We start from the raw sequence: 13,865 nt of genomic DNA, 5'->3' as shown, positions 1-13,865 counted from the left end.
AACTCAAGAAGAAATTGTTTATTCACTAATTCACCACCCCAAAATAAAATGGCAATTCTTCCAATTGCTTAGAATACCAAGGTGCAAGTCTATTAATTAGAATTACATTGAATGTACAATGGAGAAACAGGCCTAACTGGTTCTTGCCAGTATTTATGCTCCACTTGAGCTAACCCCTCTTCAGCTAACCCAAATCAGCATAATCTTCTGTTTCACTCTCCTTCCAGTGTTTATCTGACTTGTCCTTAAGTGCATCCATACTATTTGTCCCAGCGACCTCTGTGGTAGTGAGTTCCACATTCTAACCATTCTATGGGTAAAGATGTTTCCCTGAATTCCCTATTGGACTTATTTGTAATTATCTTACATTCATGGCCTCTGTCTTTCATCTCCCCCATGAGTGGAAACATCTTCTTTATGTCTAACCCCATCAAACCCTTTCATAATATTAAAGAGGGTCACCCCTCAGTCCTCTGTTTTCTCGAGAAGAGGGCCCAGCTTGTTCAATCTCTCTTGATAACCTCTCAGTTCTGGTATATCATTCTTGGAAATCATATTTTGCAATTTTTCCAGTACATCTTATCTTCCATAACCATTCACTCCAACTGTATGATGTATCTGTATCCGTGCTTAAGCAAAACTGTCAACTTCTATCCAGGAACCCAATTCTAAATGCTTAACATACCAAATACAGTCAGTGCATTGCCTGGTGTATTTTTTCCTCTGGATTAATATGGGTTGCCACAGTTCAGTAGGATTTCATTTGTGGCAAGTTTTAGATTTGCATTGTTGTGAGTTACTGATCCTAGTTGTCTTTTTTTTTGCAAAAATATACTTTATTCATAAAATATCTTCAATCACATTCCAAACCATTTCAAAAACACCATTACAAGGGTACAATCTGGTGCAACTTTTACAAAATGTATCACCAGGTGCATCAGTACAAACAATGTTACAATCATTTACAGCCTTTCATTTTGAGCTGTACAGCCCGAGGGGCTCTAAACAGTTCCCAGTCCCTCGGTGCACTGTGGCAGAAAGGTCTTAGACAGCGACCTTTCCCCATTGCGCCTTTGCGGCAGCTGCCCCAAGCTTTAGTGCATCCCTCAGCACGTAGTCCTGGACTTTGGATTGTGCCAGTCCGCAACACTCGGTCGGGGACAAATCTTTGTGCTGGAAGACCAACAAGTTTCGGGCAGACCAAAGCGCGTCTTTCACCGAGTTGATGATCCTCCAGCTGCAGTTGATGTTTGTCTCGGTGTGTGACCCTGGGAACAGCCCGTAGAGCACAGAGTCCTGTGTCACAGAACTGCTCGGGATGAACCTCGACAGCAACCACTGCATCTCTCTCCAGACCTTCTTTGCAAAGGCACAATCCACAAGGAGGTGAACAACGGTCTCTTCCCCACCACAGCCACCTCGAGGGCAACGTGCAGAGGGGGTGAGACTCCTGGCGTGTAGGAAGGATCTGACGGGGAGGGCCTTTCTCACCACCAGCCAAGCCACATCTTGGTGCTTGTTGGAAAGTTCTGGCGATGAGGCATTCTGCCAAATGACTTTGACAGTCTGCTCGGGGAGCCATCCCACAGGATCCACCCTCTCCTTTTCCCTCAGGGCCTCTAGGACGTTACGTGCTGACCACTGCCTGATGGACTTGTGGTCAAAGGTGTTTTTCTGCATAAATTTTTCCACGAGGGACAGGTGGTACGGCACGGTCCAACTACTTGGAGCGTTCCGCGGCAGCGTGGCCAGACCCATCCTTCGCAACACCGGGGACAGGTAGAACCTCAGCACATAGTGACACTTGGTGTTTGCGTACTGAGGGTCTACGCACCGCTTGATGCAGCCACACACAAAGGTGGCCATCAGTATGAGGGCGATGTTGGGCACGTTTTTTCCCCCTTTATCTAGAGGCTTGTACATCGCGTCCCTGCGGACACGATCCATTTTTGACCTCCAGATAAAGCGGAAGATGGCTCGAGTGATCGCCACCACGCAGGAGTGTGGAATGGGCCAGACCTGCGCCACGTACAGCAACAGCGAGAGTGCCTCACACCTGATGACCAGGTTCTTACCCGCAATGGAGAGGGAGCGTCGCTCCCACATGCCCAGTATCCTTTTCACCATAGACACTCGCTCCTTCCAGTTTCTAACGCATGCCCTGGTCCCTCCGAACCATATCCCCAGCACCTTCAGGCCGTCAGCCCTGACAGTGAAGGAGACAAAGGATCGGTCAGCCCAGTTCCCAAAGAACATGGCCTCGCTCTTCCCACGATTTACCTTGGCTCCCGAGGCCAGTTCGAACAGGTCGCAGATGTGGATCAGTCTGCGCACCGACAGCGGATCCGAGCAGAAGACGGCGACATCATCCATGTGCAGGGAGGCTTTTACCTGAGTGCCTCCACTGCCTGGGATCGTCACTCCTCTTATGCCCAGATCCTTCCTGATGGACTCGGCAAAGGGTTCTATGCAACACACGAAAAGAACAGGCGAGAGAGGACAGCCCTGCCTGACTCCAGATTTAATCGGAAAGCTATCTGTTTCCCACCCATTGATTGAGACTGCGCTACTGATGTTAGTGTAGAGCAGTTGGATCCAATTTCGAATTCCCTCCCCAAACCCCATTTTGGAGAGCACATCCACCATGTAGGTGTGCAATATTCTGTCAAAGGCCTTCTCCTGATCCAAGCTGATGAGGCAGGTATCCACACCCCTGTCCTGTACATAGGCAATCGTATCCCTGAGCAGCGCGAGGCTGTCAGAGATCTTCCTACCCGGCACAGTGCAGGTCTGGTCAGGGTGAATCACCAATTCCAGAATGGATTTGACCCCATTGGCGATGACCTTGGACAGAATCTTATAGTCCACATTCAACAGTGAAATGGGTCGCCAATTTCTAATTTCCTCCCTTCCCCCCTTGTGCTTGTAGATGAGGGTGATGATGCCTTTCCTCATGGATTCTGACACGCTGCCGGCCAGGAGCATACTCTCGTACACTTCTAGCAGGTCTGGGCCGATCAAGTCCCACAGAGCCGAATACAACTCCGCCGGCAAGCCGTCGCTTCCGGGAGTTTTACTTTTCTCGAAGGACTCAAGGGCCTTAGTCAGTTCATCAGGAGTTAGCAGTTTGTCCAGGCTCTCCCGCGTACTGTCGTCTAAGACCTCCGTGATAGAGGACAGGAAGGACTGGGAGGCCGTGCTGTCCGAGGGCTTCACGTCATACAATCCGGCATAAAAGGGTTTGCTGATCCTCAAAATGTCGGACCGTGATGACTTTACTAAGCCGTCTTCTTCCTTCAGGCTGCTGATCACAGAGCTCTCTCTGTGTACCTTTTGGTAGAAGAAACGTGAGCACGTCTCATCCTGCTCCACGGAGCGGACTCTGGAACGGAAGATGATCTTGGAGGCCTCCGAGGCAAAGTGCGAGGCTTGCTGGCTCTTCACCTCTTGGAGTTCCTCCTTGACATCGACCCCCATCGACTGCAGCCGGAGCAGATTTTGCATGTTTTTCTGGAGTCGGGACATTTCCCTCTGTTCCTTTCTAGCTTTGTCTCTCTATGGTGAAATGGTCAGTCACTACCAACACGGGAGGAAAGAAAATTTAATTTACCCAAGGCTACCCAAGTGCACTTCCTAGTAACCATTCACAGAACATGATGGACAGCAGTCTGATTAAAGTTGATATGCAGCTAAACCAGAAAGAGGGAAGAAAAGTTAAACCAATATAAATCAGAAGATTCCCATCGATCATTGAGTTACCCATATTGTAAAGCGGAAGGATTTTTCCAATTGCTATTTCTATCTAAATCAGATAAACCCATTTTTTTAATCTTAATTTTGCAAGACATATTGATTTGTGGGAATTTTCTCCCCCCACCCCTCCTGCCCCCATGCTGCGTAGCATCAGCATGTAGCAGATACTGCCTAAGTTTCTCATGGTGGCTGGCACAGGGAAATTTATAGATCAGAGATAAAAACAAAAAACTGCGGATGCTGGAAATCGAAAACAAAAACAGAAATACCTGGGAAAACTCAGCAGGCCTGGCAGCATCGGCGGAGAAGAGCAAAGTTGACGTTTCGAGTCCTCATGACCCTTCAACAGAACCAGTCCGATGCTGCCAGACCTGCTGAGTTTTCCCAGGTATTTCTGTTTTTGTTTAAGTTTATAGATCAGTCTATTTCTTCCTCTTTCAGGGACTTGGCTTGGCTGTAAGCTCCCTGATGAGTGGGCTCTGTTCTTCATTTGGTGCTGATTAAAGATCTGAGTGGCTGAGCGACTGAATGGGCCAGAGTACAACAATATGGTTATTTTTAATGAAGAGATTGCAGATGTACTGATCCACGCTTAATCTGATGCCAATCAAAACATTTGGCCATATTGGGAATTACACATAAGTTTTTTGTACATATTAAATAATGCAATTTCTGGTTGCAATTTTATTGTGCTTTTTTTTTCTTTATTCTTTTCCATTAATATATTCCTTGATATATTTAAGAGTGGAATTCGAGCCTGTTGAAATGGTTTATCACAAAAAATAACCATTTTAATCAAAATGTCTAGTCCACACCTGTGAGTGCACCAATTTAACACAAATGAAAATAACTTTAAAAAACTATACAGAGCTGTACTAATTATGGTTTTATTTAGTGTGCAATATACTTTTAAGAATAATACTTGTTAAGGAAGATCATATGATCTGGAGTAACCAATAGGAAAGCAGCGCAGGCTACCTCAGCAGCCAGTGTAGAGGTAGAGTTGGAGTTGAAAGCAAACGTGCAGTTGCTGCTGAGTATATTGTAAATAAATTTAATGTTTCCACCCGAGAAGTGTGTGCAGATTAACTCTATCATTAATAGCACAATTCAGCCACCCTACAACAAACTGGCAATGAGGATGGGATAGGGTTGAACAGAAGAAATCACGTTAAAAAGAAATTGGCACTATACCTCATCCAGTGATTGTAATTCACAAGCTCCATTAGAATTGAAGAGGTTATCCCCTCTCAAAATTCCACAATTTTGGAGAATTGATCCTTTTGAACCTGTCACAGACGATTGGCCTCAATACATAGAATGCCTCACATTCTTTTTTCAAGTGAACAAAATTACGGGGGAAGAGAAGAAGCAAACGATCCTCTTGAGTACTTATGGGGGTAAAACTTACAGCTTTTCAAACTTCAACAAACTTAATGTTTGATGGCACCCAGTGCCCCAGATTCAAAGAATTTCGGTAAATTGGTGGACCTCGTGAAGGGTCATTTTCAACCAAAGCCCTCAGTCATGATGCAGAGGTTCAGGTTTAATTTGATAAACAGAGCCTCCAGTGAGACAATTGTGTGCTATGTGGCAAATTTGGAGCAGCTAATAGAATATTGTGACTTCGGTACAACTCTGAACAACATGCTCAGTTTTCGTTTAGTATGTGGTGTGAAAAAGGACACTGTTCAGAAAAGATTATTGTCTGAAGTCAATCCGGATTTCAATAAGGCGCTATAGATAGTGCTGACCATGGAAAGCACAGTAAGAGATTTAAAAGCAATAGTGAGTGTGCAAAATGGTGTCATACTCCACATCGGGTGGGAAACCTCAACCGAAAGAGGCGTGTCTATTAACAACTGGCAGTTTAAAAAAATCGAGTGCTACAATTGTCATAGAAATGGACATATGATGAGGCAGTGCAAGGAAAGATCCAAGCAGGCTTGTAAACAAAAGAAGAAGCCCCATGAAATCTACAATGTGGAAGAGCCTGAAACAACAAATTCCAACATTTACTCGTTGTTTAATCTGAAAGCTGGAAATACAGAACCAATATTTGTCACAGTGAAAGTAAATGGCAAACCTGTTAGAATGGAAGTGGACACGGGAGCTTCCACTACAGTAATTGGGGAACATACCTTCGGATATTTGAATAATGATGAACGTCAATTAAGTTTAGAAGAAACAGACGCCAAGCTAAAAACATACATGGGTGAAGACATTCACGTAAAAGGTATAAACAGGGTAACTGTCCATTATGGAAGCCAATCGGCAAAGCTACCTTTGATGGTGGTAGCAGGTGAAGGGCCAAGCCTCCCCTGGGTGAAATTGGTCAAAGGAGATTAAGTTAGAATGATCTGAAATTTTCCAGTTGAGAGCAAGTGGGCTACCAGTGCTATTTAGAAAGTGTACCACCATCTTTAAGGAAGATCCGGGGCCTGTAGGCCAAGATTCATGTGGATCCAGAAGCAACTCCTCACTTAATGAAGGCGAGACTGGTACTATATGCCCTGCGAGAAAAAGTCGACATTACACTGAACAGAAGAGAGAAACTGGGCATTATACAACCAGTTCAGTTCTCAGAATGAGCAGAACCCATAGTCCCCGTCCTTAAACCTGACCAAAGCATCTGAATTTGTGAAGACTACAAACTGACGGTTAATAAAGTAGCTAAGCAAGATAGGCACCCCATTCCAAAGATCAAGGACCTGTATGCTGAGCTGGCAGGAGGGACAACGTACAGAAAGCTTGATGTGAGTAATGCTTATCAACACTTAGGGGAGAATTTTTCTGTCGGTGAGCTGGGGGCGGGGCCCGCTCGCCGACGCGAAAAATGATGATTCCCCCGACGTCATCCCGCCCCATTTAAATATTCAGGAAGGCGGGGGCACAGCGCGATCAGCTGTCCGCCCACCGACCTGTCAATGGCCAATTGAGGCCATTGACAGGGTAGTTAAATCAATTAAAGGCCCTGCCCGTCCAACCTTAAGGCTGGTGGGCAGGCCCAGGAGCCCTGGTGGGCTTCTGAAAAAACATCCACCAGCGGGATGAGGTTTCATGTCTGGTTTAAAAAACTTTAATAAAGTTTCTGTGATATTTATTAACATGTCCCATCTCGTGTGACGTTGTCACATGAGGGGGACATGTTAATAATTTTTTTTTTCTATTTTTAAACTTCAAACACTGTCAGTGATCTCCCTGATGCAGCACTTCGTCTCAGGGAGATGTGCGCTCTTTCGTGCGCATGCGTGAAAGAGCGCACTCTGACAGTTGGGGAATCCCTCCCCCCCGCCCCCCGCCTGCACAGGAATTGCATAGCGCTTCCCGTCGGGTGGCCCACTGGGCGAGCCTTAATTGGCCCGTTCACTGAAAATGGTGGCAGGGCCCGTTTCGGCAGCAGCAGCGATTGGCTGCCCACCCGCCGCTGAGCCAGTGGGGCCTGTCCACTCATCAAGTGCAAAATTCTGCCCTTAGAGTTCGATAATGACTCCCAGGAATTCATACACACAAAGGGTTGTACCAATATACACAATTACCTTTCAGTGTCTCCTCCACTTATGCTGACTTACAGAGAACAATGTGAAGCTTACTGCAGGGACTGCTCCAGGTTGTTGTCTATTTAGACGATGCACTGATGACAGGGTTCACTGAAAAAGGGCATTTGGCAAACTTAGAAGAAGTCTTAAAATGTCTCTTGCAAGCTGAAGTGTGTTTAAAAAAAGAACAGTGCACATTTCAAGCAAAGGAAACAATCTATTTGGATCACCGAGTAGATTCACAGGACCTCCAACCAGTTGAGGAGAAAGTGAGAGCCTTAAGAGAGACACCTACGCCAAAGAACACCTCTGACCTCAAATCATTCCTAGAAATGATCAGCTATTATGGGCGGGTCTTACCCAATTTATCTACAGTGCTGGCCCCCCCAGCATTCTCTACTCAAAAAGAACAAAGGTTGGTCTTGGGAGGCACCCCAGAAAGAAGATTTCATAAAGGTGAAACAATTTTTGCACTCGCCCAATCTATTAGTGCATTATGACCAGACGAAAGAATTGGTGTTGACATGTGATGCATCTCCCTACGGAGTGGGAGCAGTGCTCTCTCAATCAGATGGACGACAGCACGGAACGACCAATAGGTTATGTATCAGGAAAAGCTCACCACACTGGAAAAGGGATACTCGCAGATTGAAAAAGAGGGCCTGTCCATCATCTTTGGTGTCAAGAAATTTCACCAGTATGTACACGGCCGCCATTTTACAATCGTTTCAGACCACAAACCATTGCTAGGATTGTTTAGTGAGGACAAGGCTATACCACCCATGGCCTCAGCAAGAATACAATGATGGGCTTTAATTCTGGCAGCATACGAATACACTTTCACACATAGACCTGGCCAGCAAATCACCAACGCCGACACCCTTAGTCGTTTGCCTTTACAAGAAAATGATGAGCACGTCCCAGTTCCGCAGGAACTTGTTTTACTGATAAGCTTCTTTGATTCCTCACCAGTATGTGCTCAACAGATCAGAGGCTGGACAAGTCGGGACCCAGTCCTATCTCAGGTACGAGAACCAGTGCTACATGGTTGGTCACAGGAGCCCATATCTGATTAAATAAAACCATACTTCAACAGAAGACATGAAATAACTAGTCAGAATGGCATCTTATTGTAGGGAGCATAAGTGATAGTTCCTCCAAAGGTAAGGGAGCCACTTTTAATTGAACTACACAGTGCTCATCCAGGAATTTCCCGAATGAAGACCATAGCATGCAGCTATCTATGATGGTGTGGGGTGGATGGCGAAATAGAGGGTTTAGCAAAGCATTGTGTGCAATGTCAACAACTACAAAAGTTGCCAGTGACAGCACCATTACACCCATGGGAGTGGCCAGGTAGACCCTGGGTGCGATTACACATTGACTACATTGGACCTTTCCTGGGAACAATGCTTCTGCTCATTGTCGATGTCCATTCAAAATGGTTGGACGGATATGAGGTGAAGTCACCAACATCGGGCGCTGCAATTGCGAAACTACACCAGAGTTTTTGCCATTCACAGATCACCAGAAGTAGTCATTTCCAATAACGGCATGACATTTACAAGTGCTGAGTTTCAACGGTTTATCAGCCTCATGTGAAAACTGCACTGTACCACCCTTCCTCAAATGGACTGGCCAACAGGGCAGTTCAAACTTTCAAGGCAGGCATGAGAAAGCTAACTGGTGATTCCTTGGCAACCAAACTAGCGCGCTTTCTCTTTCATTACAGGACTACCCCTCACACAACAGGTGTCACACCTGCGGAGTTACTGTTGAAATGTCATCTCAGGACGAGATTCAGCTTAATAATGCAGAATTTAGAGGGAAAGGTGGATAGGAGTCAGGGAAGCCAGGAAACTAGACATGAATGGCATAGTCGTGAGAGGAAATTTACTTTGGGAGAACCAGTATACATGAAGGACTTTGGGGAAGGACCAAAGTGGTTACCGGGCGAAATAAGTGCGGTGACTGGACCTCTATCTTACCACATGGAGGTGGAAGGCCGGATCATCCATGAAAATGTGGACCATTTAAGGAAGAGAGAGACAAATCACCACAATATGGTTCCACCATTAATCACGACCGGGTCTGCGTTTCCTGTTGAGGATACTCAACACAGGACTGGCCTGTCACACGTTCCTGTAAAAGTTGAGGATACAGAACTGCAAGTGCCCACTGAAGCACTTGATTTTCAGGCAACTCCGGGGAAGGAGGCTCCTGACAAAGAATCTGAAGTTGTGGAGCTGCGATGTTCCACGTGTACCAGGAAACCAGCTGAAAGACTAAACTGGTAAATTCCTTACCCAGTGTAAATATTGTGTTGTCTTGGAAAATATGTACTTGTAAATATAATATGTATAGCCAAGTTAAAGAGGGAGGAATGTAGTAATTATGGTTTTATTTGGAGTGTAATGTACTTATGAGAATAATACTTGTTAAGGAAGATCACATGATCTGTAGTAACCAATAGGAGAGCAGCACGGGCTACCTCAGCAGTCAGTGTAGAGATAGAATTGGATTTGAAAGCAAACGTGTAGTTGCTGCTGAGTATATTGTAAATAAACTTAATGTTTCCACCCAAGAAGCGTCTGCAGATCAACTCTGTCACTAATAGCACAACTCGGCCACCCTACAACAAGAACCATTTGCTACTTATATTGTACAGTAGTCAGTTTCTCCTTAATTTTTTTTTAAAAAACATTTTATTTGAACGCTTTTATGCCCTTGTGCAGAAAAATGGCTTAATTTTAAGAGCCTCTTCAGAGCCTCGGCAAAAGGGCCGAATTTGCAGAAACTCACAATGGTGATTAGTTTGATCGGGAGCATGGCCAGTTTTGTGAACAGGCCCAGCTTCTAGCACAATGTTTTCTAAACGAACACAAAAGACCGTGGAAACTCTGTGTTTAAAATGTTGTGATCCTTTGTGTGAGTTTGGTCAATCTGCACGGAAAACAATCCAGCACAATCGAACAGAATTTTCACCTCCAGATATTTAACCATACGCCCTCCCTGTAAACAGTGTAACCCAACGTTAAACACAAGTGCTGATTTGTTTGTACAGGCTTATTAATAACAGGCAGTTTTCCTTCATGGTACCTAAGGGTCACGGAAGGTATGTTGTTAACATATACTTAGCGAAACAATATGAATACTGTTGCTACCTCCACTACAGTGACTTTGGAGACAGTAATCTCTTTTCTGACTAACTGGAGGGGTTTTCATGGGAAACATCAGGATTTTTACTTTGACTACAAAATTTACAGATAACCATTGCTTATAATTAAACTTGCAGCGATAGTGCCACATTCATGGATCTTTTAATGAGGACACTATCATGAATCGGGAACATGTATTGCCCATTTGATTGGTCCCTGAAACAACACCTAGGCCCTATAAAATGGAAATGGGATCATACACAAAACCCTTTAATTTGACCACAAAAATCAACATTACACCACCTGGTACAGTCTTAATGCAACAAGTAAAGCAGGTGGGACTCAGGTTCAAACCTTGGTCTTTGTTGAGTTTGCTGATCTCAACAAAACACAAGAGCACAAGAACTATGAGCAGGAGTAGGCTATTCGGCCCCCAAGTCTGCTCTGACATTCGCTATTCGATCAAACTAATCACCGTTATGAGCTTCTGCAAATTTAGCCCTTTTCCTGTCTGCCCTCCAAAACCCTTGATTCCCTTGTTTATCAAAAACCCATCTAATTTGGCTTGAAAAAAATTCAATGACTCAGCCTCCACTGCTCTTTGGGGAAAAAAGTTCCACAGATTCACAACTCTCTGAGAGAAAACATTTTTCCTCATCTCAGTCTTAATTGGGAGACCCCTAATTTTTAAACTATGTCTCCTAATCTAGACTCCCCCACAAAGGGAAACATCCTCTCAGCATCCAACCTGTCAAGTCCCCTCAGGATCTTATTTGTTTCAGTAAAATCACTTCTCATTCTTCTAAACTTTAATGGGTATAGGCCGAATTGCTCAATCTTTCCTCATAAGGCAACCCCTTAAAGCCAGGGATTAATCAAGTGACCCTTCTCTGAACAGCTTCTAATGCAATTATATCCTTTCTTAAGTAAGGAGACAAAACGGTGAACAGCATTCCAGTGCGGCCTCACCGAGGCCCTGTAGCAACACTTCCCTATTTTATCCTCAATTCCCCTTGCAATGAAGGCCATTCCATTTGCCTTCCTAATCACCTGCTGTACTTGCATACTAGCTTTTTTGTGATTCATGTACCAGGGCACTCATTTCCCTCTGTACCATAGAGTTCTACAGTCTCTCTCATTTAAATAGTATACTCTTTTGCTATTCTTCCTGCCAAAGTAGACAAGTTCACATTTTCCAACATCTGTCAAATTTTTGCCCACTCACTTAATTTATCTAAACCCCTTTGTAGAGTCTTTATGGCCTCTTGACAACTTAATTCCTACCTACCATTGTGTCATCAGCAAATTTCTCTACCCTTTGGTCCCTTCTTCCAAGTCACTAATATAGATCCCAAATATTTGAGGCCCCAGCACTGTGGCACTCCACTAGTCACAGCTTGCCAACCTGAAAATGACCATTTTATCCCCACTCTCTGCTTTCTGTTACCTGCTATAAACTCCTTAATAATGGATTCTAGCATTTTTTTCCATGACAGATGTTAGGCTAAGTGGCCTATAGTTTCCTGCTTTCTGTCTCCCTCTTTTCCTGAATAGAGGTGTCACATTTGCAATTTTCCACTCCGCTGGGACATTTACAGAATCTATGGAATTTTGGAAGATTACAACCAATGCATCCATTATCCCTGCAGCCACTTCTTTTAAGACCCTAGGAAGCAGGTCAACAGGACCATAGGACAACCAGACTTTAGTTTTAATAGTTTTATTAATACCTTTTCCCTAGCGATGGTCATTGTTTTATGTTCCTTGTTCCCTTTCAAGCATTCTTGGGATGTTTTTTGTGTCTTCTACAGTGAAGGCAGACACAAAATATCCTGTTCAACACTTCTGCCATTTCCTTGTATCCCATTCTTAGTTCCCCAGTCTCACGATCTAAGGGTCAAAACTCACTTTAGCTACTCTTTTCCTTTCTAAATACTTGTAGAAACTTTTACTGTCTGTTTTTGTATTTGTAGCTAGCTTTCTCTCATACTCTAATTTCCCCCTCCTTTTATTTTTAGTAATTCTTTGCTGGTTTCTAAACTCTCCAATCTTCTGAATTACTATTAATCTTCACAGTATTGTATGTTTTTCTTTCAATTTAATACTATCCTCAACTTCCTCAATTAGCCACAGATGGTGTATCCTTCTCATAGAGTCTTTCTTTCTTAATGGAATATATGTTTACTGAGAAATATGAAATATCTCCTTAAATGCCTGCCACCACTTGTCTACTGTCCTACCTTTAAACATATTTTCCAATTCACTTTAGCCAGTTCCATCTTCATACTCTTGTAATTGCCTTTATTGAAGTTTTTAAGTCACTAGTCCTGGACCTACACTTCTCGCCCTCAAACAGAACATGACATGGATGATATTCTATCATGTTACGATTACTGTTGCCTAGAGGCTCCTGTACCAGGAGGTCATTAATTAACCCTGTCTCATTGCACATTACCAAGTATAAAATAGCCTGCTCCCTGGTTGTCTCTAAAAAGTACTGCTATAAGAAATTGTCCATATTCACTCGAAGAACTCATTTTCCAGGTTACATTTGCCAATCTGATTTGTCTAATCTATACGAATCTTAAAATCACCCATGTTTATTGCAGTGAATTTCTTACAAGCTTCCATTATTTCTTCCCTCATACACTGTCCTACAGTGTAGCTACTGTTAGAGAATCTATAAATTACTCCACAAGTGACTTCTCACCTTTGCTATTTCTTATCTCTACCCAAATTGATTCTACATCTTGATCTTCTGAACTAAGGTCATTTCTCACTAACGTACAAATATCAACCTTAATAAACAGAGCTATCCCATCACCTTTTCCTAGCTTCCTGTCCTTTTGAAATATCAAATACTGTTGAATAGTTAACTCCCAGCCTTGATACCTTGCAACCATGTCTCTGAAATGACTATCAGGTCATACATATTTATTTCTACATGTGCTATCAATTCATATGGTTTGTTATGAATGCTGCACACATTCACATACAGAGCCCATAGTTCTGTCTTTTTATCATTCTTGCAAACTCTGGCCTAATCTGCTGATGCACTTTTAAATGTGTATGCTCTGTCCCTCCTGCCACGCTCTGGTTATCACTACCCATATCTCTACCCTGGTCTCTATTGCCTTGCCCTTTCTCTTTAATTTACCACATCTCCTCTCATGTGATACCCGCTCCCCCCATTATTTAGTTTAAAGCGCTCTCTATCACCCTAGTTATACAATTTACCAGAACATAGGTCCCAGCATGCTTCAGGTGAAGACCATTCCAACAACACTGCAGTTCCTCTTTCCTCAGTACTGGAGCCAGTGCCCCATGACTGAAACCCATTTCTCCCACACCAATCTTTGAGCCACAGATTCAACTCTCTAATCCTTTTTTATTATATGCCAATTCGCTTGTGACT

This window comes from Cetorhinus maximus, chromosome 19 (assembly GCF_964194155.1).
Source record: "Cetorhinus maximus chromosome 19, sCetMax3.hap1.1, whole genome shotgun sequence".
Classification (NCBI taxonomy): Eukaryota; Metazoa; Chordata; class Chondrichthyes; order Lamniformes; family Cetorhinidae; genus Cetorhinus; species Cetorhinus maximus.
The sequence above is the reverse complement of the archived record's forward strand: the minus strand, read 5'-3'. Positions refer to the sequence as shown.